This window comes from Magnolia sinica, chromosome 4, assembly GCF_029962835.1.
Source record: "Magnolia sinica isolate HGM2019 chromosome 4, MsV1, whole genome shotgun sequence".
Lineage (NCBI taxonomy): Eukaryota > Viridiplantae > Streptophyta > Magnoliopsida > Magnoliales > Magnoliaceae > Magnolia > Magnolia sinica.
The window spans coordinates 4,367,749-4,380,051 of NC_080576.1; the positions used below are offsets into that span (position 1 = coordinate 4,367,749).

General features: G+C 38.7%; 1 non-coding gene across 1 annotated transcript; it reads right to left on the bottom strand.

Moving 5' to 3' along the window:
• Positions 1-2,162: 2,162 nt before the first annotated feature.
• Positions 2,163-2,269, bottom strand: LOC131244923 (small nucleolar RNA R71). The gene has a single exon (XR_009170691.1). It is a non-coding gene; the product is annotated as a small nucleolar RNA R71 (small nucleolar RNA).
• Positions 2,270-12,303: the final 10,034 nt, after the last annotated feature.

Below are 12,303 nucleotides of genomic sequence, written 5' to 3' on the forward strand. Positions count from 1 at the left end.
GACTGTGGATTGGTTTAATTCTGTTGTTTGCTTCGTCTCATGGGCATGGTTTCGTGATAGAATCCATTCTAATTTACATCCGTCTTGTCTCTTGAAAACTAGATCAACAACAGTTCAGATTCGATTTTCAGGTTATATCTTTCAATTGGATGAAAATGGGACTCGAAATCTAGTTGAATTCATGAATCGACCATAGATCTCCCTGATCTCTACAAGTGGATCCTCTGAATCCCTAGTTTCCTACCTCTGAATTCTTCAAGTTTTAGATTAATATTTCACCATTATTTCCTCAAATTCATTCTATTTAGATTTCATCTTAGTCTAGTTCTAGTTCTATTTAGTTTCAGATTACATACAGGTTTCAGTCCCTTGGGATTCAACCTCGGTTTCACCGAGTTTATTACTACATCACAACCCTATACTTAGGGAGTGAACAAGTTTTTGGTGCCATTGCCGGGGATTGACGGTTACGTTTTTCTGAAATTAACTAGTTTTAGGATTAGTTTAAAATTAGGATTTTTCTAACTTTAGGTTTAGATTTTTCTGATTTCTAGAAACTAACTTGTTTTCCTGTTTTGTAGGATTCCGACATAAACTTCTAAATTGGTAATCTCTTTCTAATTCCTCTAGTTCTTCTATTTTTAGAATTAGGGTTTGAGTTTTAGAAATTTTCTAATTCTAGTATTTTTCTATTTTTAAGAAATAGTCTATTTTTAGAAACTTTCCTCTTTTATTTTTAGGAACTAGGTTAGATATTTCCCTTTTTAGAAATTCTTTCTAATTTTAGAAACTAACTCATCTTTCCTTTATTTTATTTTTAGCAACTTTCCTTTTTAAAGAATTAGTTTATTTTTTAGAAACTTTTTAATTCTGGGTCTTCTTTTTAGAAACTAACTTTCTATTTCAATTGTAGGAACTTTCTAACTTTAGACTTTCTATTTTAGAAACTAATCTCTTTGTTTTTTTTTTACAGGATCTTAACATAGGAACTTCTCATTTGGTATCATCTTTCTAACTTCTCCTCTTACTTTCTATACTTTTCTAATTTTAGATTTAGATTCTTCTTTTAAGTAACTTTCTATTTTCTAGTTTTAGAAAATTTTTCATTTTTTTTAGAAACTAACTTTCTATTTTTATTTTTAGTAACTTTCTACTTCTAACTCTTTTAGAATCTAACTTTGTTTCTTAATTTATTTTTAGAAATTTTCTACTTGTAGACTTTTTGTTTAGAAACTAACCTTCCCATTTTGTAGGCTTTTAAGATAAAAATTTCTAATTCGGTAAGCTCTTTCTCTACTTTCTATTTTTCAGATCTCTTTTAGTAACTTACTTTTTAGTTTAGGACTTTCCTAATTTATTTTAGAAATTTTCACTTTCCTTTAGGAATTTCTTCTTTTAGAAACTAATTTACTTCTATCTTTCTTTTTAAGGATTTTATAATTTTAGACCTTCTCTTTAGACACTGACTTGTTTTGTTTTCTTTTGCAGGTTTTTAACTTAGGAACTCCAATTTGGTAACTTCTTTCCAACCCTCTCTTTATTTCTAAATTTTCTTTTCTTTCTTAGGATTAGGTTTCGAATTTGATTGAGGGCTGCGAGTGTTTCATGCCCAAGTGGGCCCGTGACAACACTCGACGTCTCTTGACTGAAGGAGGATTGGTTGAGGGGTTAACTATCCATCGCAGGACTAGACACCACTCGAAATCCCCTGAATTAATTGAAGTGGTGGCTGAAAACCAAGCTCTTCTACCCCAACTTAGGGTGGAGGACATTCAGGATGAGAATGAGGTGCATTAAGCACCCTCGCCTCGTACTTTATGAGATTATTTACAACCAGCGGGGGTGAGTACGCCCTCATGCATGATTTTTTCTGAAAATACAGGACATATGGACATCAAGCCAGGGGTTATCCAACTCCTTCCTAAGTTCCATGGGCTTGAATCTGAAGAACCATATCTACATTTGAAAGAGTTTGATGAAATTATAGCCATTTTATATTTTCAAAATGTGCTGAGGATACAGTCAGGCTGAAACTCTTTCCTTTTTCCTTAAAGGAGAAGGCTAAGACGTGGTTACATTCACTGCGTCCTAGATCCATTGACATATGGAATGATATACAGAGGGAATTTATAAAGAAATTTTTTTCACATCATAAAAAGATTACCCTTAAAAAAGTAATCATGAACTTCACCCAAAAGGAGGATGAAACATTTTACCAATGTTGGGAAAGGTTTAAGGATTTGGTCAGTTCATGCCCATAACACGGCTTTGAAACGTAGCGCATTACAAATTTTTTCTATGATGGAATGAGATCTTCCATGCGCCAAATGGTCGAGACAATGTGTAATGAGAATTTATTAATAAAAATGTCGACGAGGTATGGGATTACCTCGATAGTCTTACTGAAAAAATACAATCATGGGACTATTACCCAAAATTGAACACCACGTCTAAGCCCACTCAATCTAAGAAGAAAGGTGGATTGTATCTCTTGAAAGAAGAGGATGATCTCAAGTATAAAGTGACTATGCTCATAAGAAAATTTGAGGCCATAGAAGGAAAGAAGGATAAGGTTAATGAAAGTGTTTGCGGCATCTGTGATTGCAACATTCATACAACTGAAAATTGTCCTACGATACCCGCCTTTCGAGAAGTGTTGAATGAACAATCCAATACTGTAAATAATTATCAAAGACCTTTCAATGGACCGACCTCTAATACGTACAATCTTAGTTGGAAAAATCATCCAAACTTTAGTTGGAGAAATGGACAAACTGCTACCCCTTAAAGTTTCTTCAATCAAAATCCAAATCAGGGGAAACCTCAAGAAGAATCGGTTCAAAATTACATGCAAGAGCTGACCGAGGCAATGCGAGATTTTATGCAAAAGATGGATTCACGTATGGCGATTATAGAAAAGGAGATGCTTCCTGAACAACCGCTCCCTAATCCTAAACCGCAATACGAGATAAGTAATCCCAGCTCTTCAAATCAAATGAAGCACGCTAAATCCATCATCACTCTTAGGAGTGGGAAGATCATTGATAAAACTCTTTCGGTTAGGCCCGAAAAGCATCAAGAACCAGAAGAGGACAACAATGATGGATCTAGTGAGGCCCCACAAAAATTAGAACCGAAACTTCTAGAAAAGCCAGTTGCTCCATTTTCCCAACGGTTGGTCACACCAAAACCTCTCTCTAACTCTCAAGATATCCTAAAGGTATTAAAACAAGTGAAAATCAATATTCCTCTACTTGATGTCGTAAAATAGATACCTTCATATGCCAAATTTCTGAAAGACTTATGCACTACCAAACGACGGCAGAGTATTCAAAAGAAGATCTTCTTGACCAAGAAAGTGAGTGCCATCCTAAAGCAAGACGTGCCACAGAAATTCAAAGATCCCGGTAGCCCAACCATATCATGTGTAATCGGGGACCATCGAATTGATCATGCACTTCTTGACTTAGGAGCGAGCGTCAATCTAATTCCCTACTCGGTATACAGACAGTTAGGTTTGGGGGAATTAAAATCCACCCTAACCACACTACAACTTGCCGATCGCTCTGTTCGTGTACCAAGAGGGATAATTGAAGATGTGTTGGTCCAGGTCGATAGATTTTACTACCCTGTAGATTTTATAATCCTGGACACCGAACCCATCAATAACATGAACACTCAAATTCCTGTCACTCTTGGTGCCCATTCCTTGCCACTTCAAACACAATTATCAATTGCAGGAATGGTGTCATGACTATGTCTTTTGGGAATATGACATTGGAGTCAAACATCTTTTTTAATAACAACACAAACTTAAAGGACGATGACGACTTCCATGACATTAACATGATTGACTCTTTCGTAGAAGATACGACACCTCTGACCTTATCCTCTGACCCTCTAGAGATGTGCCTGGCCTACTCCCATGATTTTGATGATGACATGATTAGGGAGACATGTGCCTTACTGAATACTTCACCGGTACTTGAAGTTAACCGGTGAAGGCCACAATTTGAAGAATTGCCATAAACTGATGTAGTGCCTCTACCGTTTAACCTCAAGCCGCCGAAGCTTGACCTAAACCTTTGCCCTCTGATTTAAAATATGTCTATTTAGGTCAAGATGAGACATACCTGGTGGTGATCTCTACCCACCCGGAGAAAGAACTGGAGAGTATGCTTATATTTACTCTCATTGAGCATAAGGGAGCCCTTGGATGGACGATAGCAGACCTCAAGGGAATCGACCCCCGATTTATACTCATCGCATATATCTTGAGGATAATGCGAAGACCGCTTGGTAATCACAACGTAGACTAAATCCAAACATGAGGAAAATGGTTAAGGCCGATGTGACGCCCCGGTTTTCAGGACCCGAGTATATGACCCGTGTCCCAAAAACCTAAGTGTTAGCTTTAAAGGATGGTCAAATTCGAGTGTACATTTTTTTTTCCTTCATCAGAGTAAGCAAATGAGCGTAGTGTGGACAAATCGACATATAGGAAAATTTCATTATCATTCAAATTTACAAGAAGCTGCCCATAATGACTTATACAAACTAATGTCTCCAAAATTAACAAATATAAGAATTACATGATCTAATACATGAGAAATAATAGAAAGCATATAAATATAAGCCGCAAGACCACGCAGCTCCTCCAGGTAAATACAGCCATGCATCCCTGGCGATCGTACCCTGCTCCTCATCAAGTCTGAACATACATCTCACTAAAGTCACCTGTACTACCTGTACGGTTGTATATTTGATGAATGAGTGGCCAACTCAGTGTGAATTCCCCTCAAGATTACACACCGCCGCATTAGGTAAGAAATAGTATAAAACAGCCAGACAACCAAAACAGAGTAAATGCAGTCTTATTAGGTGCATGGATGCATGAATGCAATCATCGACCCGGGTAAATCATCCGGACGGTCGGAGCCCCAGGAAAAACATCCAGACAGCCAATGGGGTCGTCACCCATGGATGAGACTGGTCATAAGCACAACACGCGACGTAATCGCAGAGCAGAGTAATCCAAGTCATCATCATAAATCGAATTACTGGTCATTAGCGCAACTCGCAGCGTAATCGCATGGGCATAATGATCCAAGCCGTCGTAGTATGCCATGCATGCATGATTAGCCAAGTCATTATTAGTCCATTTACAACCAGCCAATTTAGATAAGCTCAAAGGTCACTACGGGGAGCACATGGCCCAGCGTAGGCCGACAGCTCAGGCATAGTGTCTCATTACCACCATCCCCGGCTCATGAGGCTACCATCTTAGGATGTTTAATGGAAACCCGTCGACTAGTGGCCAATCATAATACAATATATGGGGCTTACCATCATATGGTTACACAGTATAAAACATCGAACCCATATAGGGAAAATATCAGAACAAAGCCACGTAGGGCGATATCAAACAAGCCACATAGGGCAATTATCAAAATAGGCCTCATAGGGCGAGTGTCAAAACCATGCGATAAAAGACCATCCTTGAAAACCGTTTGGACACAATAACCCTGGATGGTAGGCCCACATCAATGATTCATTTAGACCACTACTCAATAACCACTAAGTCGAAGGTCCATTTTAATCACAACCAGTCGGGTTACATCCCAAGCATGGGTGTACATTTATAGGTGGGGGTTTCCCACTAATGTACCAATTCAAAGTCCATAAGCAATACACAAATAATCCACAAGCATGAACAAATATACAGGATGAACATTAAGCAGGTAATATAGCAATTCAATTTCCACCAGCTAATACATGTGATTATAAGAGAGAGAGATATCAATTATAATTTTTAATAAAAACTATAACTTAAGCTAATGAGAAGATGGAAAGCTCAAGGGGAAGAATCATCACCGTATACTTTGAATCACCTACTTATGTCGTTAGGAGGTACGTGCGCCCTTAGAGTTAAATCCTATCATCAATTATAAATTTTGTATAGTTAGATCCAAGTTTCATATGTTATCTATGGTTAAGATCATGCCCTATGGTTTGGATCATTTAGATTTAGGGTTCTATTCATTAATCTAATCCTTTACTTTCGTTTAGGGTTTGAAGTTCAACTCACCTAATTAAAATAATATTATAATGGAGTAAAAATAAATAATAACTGCCTATTAATACTAATAATGTTAATCTTATTATCAACAACCTACAATGACAAAATAAGAATAACATGATAATAACCAATACTTAGCAAAATTAACCTATATATCAATGGTTAGCCACATTTAATAATTGTAATAATTATAGTAACTCTAATGATGATAATAAATACTAAGATCTACTATTGATGATAATAATTAAGAATGAAGAGTAAGACACTCTTATTTAATCATGAAAATCTGTTTGTATTAACCAATATAGGCATTTTACTGATGGTTAATCATATGTGCTATTAATGATCCTAACAATAGTAATACTTAATAATGGTAAAATAAAACACTACTATCTAATTGTAATTGAAATCATTTAAATCTGGGAGGAGGTGGACTTATCTTGGCTGACTCAGTTCGAGTTGAGTTGACTCGGCTCAACATAAACACCAACACCTCTACAGTCTCTCTCTTTCTTCTTCTCCTTTCCTTCCTCTTTTCTTCCTTGTTGGAATTTTCCAGCAATGTCTGGACCAGGCCCAACCCTGACTCGACCGAGTCAAACTCGGTTTCAACCGAGTCAACTCGGCAGTAACTCGCAACCAATTCCCTTACCTGTCTCGTTCTTCTTCCTCTCTCCCTCCTCCTATTTTTTCCCTCTGCTGGAGGTCCAGCAGCAACAACTGGATGCCCAGGCCAACTTGACAGTGAGTGAAGGACTTGGCTTGAGCTAGTGCGGCAAGACAGCCACCGCACGAAGCCTCCTTACTCCTCCTCCTTCCTTCTGGGCGTGCAAAGGACCAGCAACAGTTTGCTGCTTTGAGAACCTGGTTGGTTTGGGACTGAAACCAGTCAGAAACGAGTCAGCACTAGCCTAGCCCAGACCAAACTCAGTTGGGGTTGGCATGAGCGGTTGGTGCGGCATGTAACAGTCAGCCCCACGCCCTCCTTCTTCCCTAGTTTTTCCTTCTCTCTGGAGATTCAGAGATACTCTAAGCCATACCAAGGGCGGGACAGTGACTCAGTGGCTGGACTGAGTCACGTCAGCGGGCTTGGGTGCAGCGGTAACTCCGTCGGGCCGAGCTGGTGCAACAGACTGCACCACTCCAATCCCTCATCCTCTCTTCTTTCTTCTCCTTCTTTCTCCTTTCTGTATTTACCATAATCGAGCCACTGACCACCCCTACTCGCCCCTGAGTCGGCCCAGTTTGGTACAGTGTGGTTGAGGAAGAAGGTCGGACGATCATGGCAGATCTCTTTCTGATGATTCTTTCTCCATTCCGACAGCATGGGAGAATTTCTAGGGGTGTAATGGAGCTTGGGGGATAGTCGGAATGGAGCTCTAACAACGTTTCCTTGGTGGGTTCGAAGGTTGGAGGGAAACAGCCGGTTTTGGGTTGTGGCTGCGAAAATGGAGGATGAGTTACTGTTCCTCGATCCGCACGCCTTATATGCTTGCCCTAATCCCTCCTAAACCGTCGGATCAATAGCAAGTGGCCAGGATCTCCTCTGGCTGAAACCGCCTTCAAAACAGTGGGTGGGAACCAAAACAATCCCTGGTTTTGCAAGGAACGCCCTAAGCAAATGGATGGCTGAGATTTTCCCAGACAGACGGTCGGGATATGCTGAAATAAAGGGCTAGGATTGGAGGACTTCTTCTCACGCGGATCGTAACAGCTGGCGGTTTCCATTTTCGGAAATATGGTTTTGTAGGGCCGATTTGCAGTGAAGAAAGTGCGTCCACACGTTCAGGAAAATCTTCCATGACAGCTGGGTTTTTGTCAGACCCACACTCTAGAGATGATGGACGGTTTGGATTTTCTGATCGAATGATCATGGTGGCCCGCGGATCAATCAAACGGGCGTTGCTCGTTTTGTTGGCAGAGAACGAAAGAAGAGGAGATTTCCTCTTTAGGCTTCATCGGGTCAGCTGTGCTTGACCGAGCTTGCAAGTCTGGTGCACGGCGGGTGCTCCTGCACTGTGTACACGTGCAAGGAAATGTGGTGTACACAAGTGGATTTGATGAAATCCACACCGCTCATTAGGTTCTAAGGGTCCAGTTAGGGGCCCTAGACCAAATGTGAGGCAGATCTAAGGTCTAGATGGGGCTCAAAACTCGATTTGGGTCGTATTGGTGGATTCCTGCCAATCCAACGGTCGGATCATATCGAATTTGAACGACAACGGTTAAAAGGGTCTAAGGGATTTATTCAGGCAACCGGGACCACCTACACTATGGATTTAGAATATTAAATGCTATTACTAGAATAAGTTTTAATGTTTACTACTACTACTACTATTATTATTATTATTATTATTATTATTATTATTATTATTTTCCTTTATATATTTTGTCATATATATTTTATATTACCACAAATTGTTAATATATATAAATTATATGAATATCAGTAAGTAAAGATATATATATATATATATATATATATATATATTATTTGTATTTGATTTGTATGGTCATGTATGTGTTAGGCTTTAAATTTTATATAAGTCATTAAATTTTTCCAGTATATTTTATTTTTATGTATTACAGATTTTATAGTTCGTAATTTATATTAATGTTGTTGTAAGTATATGCATATAACATGAATTATAGTTATATATTTTTATTACAAAACTTTAAATATTTATAAAATGTATGAATAACAATCCATAGTATATACATTCAGGTTGTATTATTTTCTTGTATTTATATTAAATTAAATTAAATGGTAACACCCGAGTACTGGAAAGTACGGGGTGTTACAGCCGATGTTCTTAAACTATTGGATATAGGTATCATATACCCCATATCCGATAGTCAATGGGTGAGTCCAACTCAGGTGGTTCCTAAGAAGTCCGAGATCACCATCGTAGCCAATGCCAATAATGAACTCGTGCCAACAAGAGTTACTACTAGTTGGAAAATGTGCATTAACTACAGGAAGCTGAATACCGTCACGAGGAAGGATCACTTCCCTTTGCCCTTCATTGATCAAATCTTGGAAAGGCTAGATGGTCATTCCTATTACTGTTTCCTTGACGGGTATTCGGGCTACAATCAGATTGAAATCGCCCCTGAGGACTAAGAAAAGACCACATTTACATGTCCCTATGACACCTTTGCCTACAGAAAGATGTCATTCGGATTATGTAATGCTCCTACTACCTTTCAGTGATGTATGATGAGTATCTTTTCTGACATGGTGGGAAAATATCTAGAGATCTTCATGGACGATTTTTCTGTTTTTGGTTCATCTTTCAATGAGTGCTTAGAGAGTCTTAAATGTGTGCTGAAAAGATGTGAAGAAAAGAACTTGGTACTTAATTGGGAGAAGTGTCATTTCATGGTTCATAAGGGAATTGTCCTTGGACATATTATCTCATCCAAAGGAATCGAGGTGGATAAGGAAAAAATTGATCTTATCTCTAACCTATCTCCACCCAAGAACATACGGGACGTGCGATCCTTCTTAGGACACGCTGGGTTTTACAGAAGATTTATAAAGGATTTTAGTCTCATCTCTCGTCCTTTATGTAATCTACTTCAAAAGGATGCACCATACGAGTGGATTGAGCCATGTTAGGAAGCTTTCACTAAGCTTAAGGGCATGTTGACTAGTGCACCCATCATACAATCACCCGACTGGGGCATTCCTTTTGAACTTATGTGCGACGCGTCTGATTATGCTCTTGGGATGGTTATAGGTCAACGAAAAAATAAGAAACCCTATGTTATTCATTATGCAAGTAAGACTCTAAATCCTGCCTAAGTGAACTACTCAACTACAGAAAAGGAACTCTTGGTCGTGGTATTCGTTTTGGACAAATTTCGGTCCTACTTAATTGGATCCAAGATCATTATTTACACTGATCATGCGGTGCTCAAGTATCTTCTGTCTAAGAATGATGCCAAGCCCTGCTTGATACGATGGATCCTCCTACTCTAGGAATTTGACCTAGAAATAAAAGATAAAAAGGGAGTAGAGAACGTAGTGGCTGATCATCTTTCTCGCCTTAATCCCTCTGATTCCCTTGAAACGACACATATCAATGACATGTTCCCTGATGAACAATTGTTCAGAGTCTCCCATTCACCTTGGTTCACTGATATTGCCAATTATCTTGCCACAGGTCTCATACCGACACATTGAACTGCGCAAGATATTTTTCACCGAGGTACGCAACTTTTTCTGGGATGATCCATATTTATTTAAATATTGCCCAGACCAAATCTTAAAGAGATATGTGCCAGACGTTAAGCATCAGAGTGTCATCTCTTTCTGTTATTCACAGGCCTGTGGTGGTCACTTTTCTGCTAAAAAGACCACAGCTAAGATTTTACAGTGTGGCTTTTACTGGCCTACTATGTTCAGGGACACTCATGAGTTTTACAAAGCTTGTGAGCGTTGTTAGAAATTGGGAGCGTTGTCCCGTCGAGATATGATGCCCTTGAATCCTATTCTTATCATCGAGGCATTTGATTGCTGGGGCATTGATTTCATGGGACCATTCCCCCAATCTTTTGGAAATCTATATATTTTGCTTGCTGTAGACTATGTCACTAAATGGGTTGAAGCGATTCTGTGTCGGAATAATGACCATTGCACGGTTATTAAATTCCTAAAAGAGAACATCCTTTCCCAATTCGGAATGCCTCAAGCTATCATTAGTGATGGGGGCTCACACTTTTGTAATAAGCAATTCGAGAGTTTAATAAAGAAATACGGTATCTCTCATAAGGTGAGCACCCCATATCACCCACAGACAAGTGGGCAAGTTGAGATTTTTAATAGGGAGATCAAACATATTTTGGAGAAAATGATTAACCCTGACTGTAAGGATTGGTCAATCCGATTGACCGATGGCTTATGGGCTTACCGTAATGCGTTTAAAACCCCTATTGGAATGTCTCCCTTTAGACTTGTCTATGGGAAGGCTTGCCACTTGCTTGTGGAGTTGGAACATAGAGCTTATTGGGCAATCAAAAAATTGAATTTCAATCTAGACAACGCTGGCTCGCTACGCAAATTTCAATTGAATGAACTCGAAGAAATCCGGAACGATGTATCTACGAGAATTTATAAGGACAGAATGAAGGCGTTTCATGACCAACGTATCTACGAAAATTATTCACACCTGGTCAGAAAGTCCTTTTGTATAATTCTCGATTACATCTCTTTCCAAGGAAGCTTCGATCTTGTTAGACTGTCCCTTACATTGTGGTCACTGCGTATCCTCATGGGGCCGTTGAGATAAGGGACCCTGACAATGGTAAGAAGTTTAAAGTAAATGGACATCGCTTAAAGCCATTTGTCGAGAAATTTGATTCAGAGGACATGCCCATACCTCTGACTGATCCTGTTTACTAGGATTGATCTCCTAATCTGATGGAGGTATAGTTAGGTTTCCTGTTTTCATAGGACTAGGGTAGTTTGCTTTATGCTGTTCTAGGTTAATTTGCTTTCTACATTGTTTTAAGATAGTTTTCTTTTGTTGGTTTCTCTCTTGTGCTGACTTGCTTTCATGCTGAGATCTTTGTGTAAAAGCTTCTTGAATCCCTCGTCCAGGTACAATCTTCCCATCATTTCCCATTTACTTTCATTGTCTCATGTACATTGCAAGTATATCTTTTACATTGAGGACAATGTAGATTTTTAGTTGCGGGTGGGAGATTAGGTTGCCTAATCAGTGTTTTCTTGGTCTTGAGCAGAAATTGTAAATTTTTTTAATTTTTTTAGAATTTCGTATGAATTCGAAGTGATTTTGACGACCATCTTGGATTTAGACTTACAAGATACATGATGTTGGTGATTTGTCTCTTGGATTTAGTTGTTTGATAGATTTCACTGTTGAGAGCAACTTATCAATCCATGATTAGAAGTTTTAAACATTAATTGAATTATAATTTTACATGTCACATCTCGCTTACACATTAAGGTTTCAGTCGATATTGAAGGATTAACTTGGTAATCATTAAACATGAAAGGAACCAACCTGAGAAAATTGAATGAATTGGGTGTACGATCTTCACCATAGGTTTGCTCCCTATAAGTGAGGATTCGATTCCCCATGGATGATATGTAAAAAAGGGTTGGGTGTACAGTCTTCACCATAGGTTTACTCCCTATAGGTAAAGATTTGATTCCCCTCCTTGGCATTATTTTTAATGGAAAAATTAAAATTTGG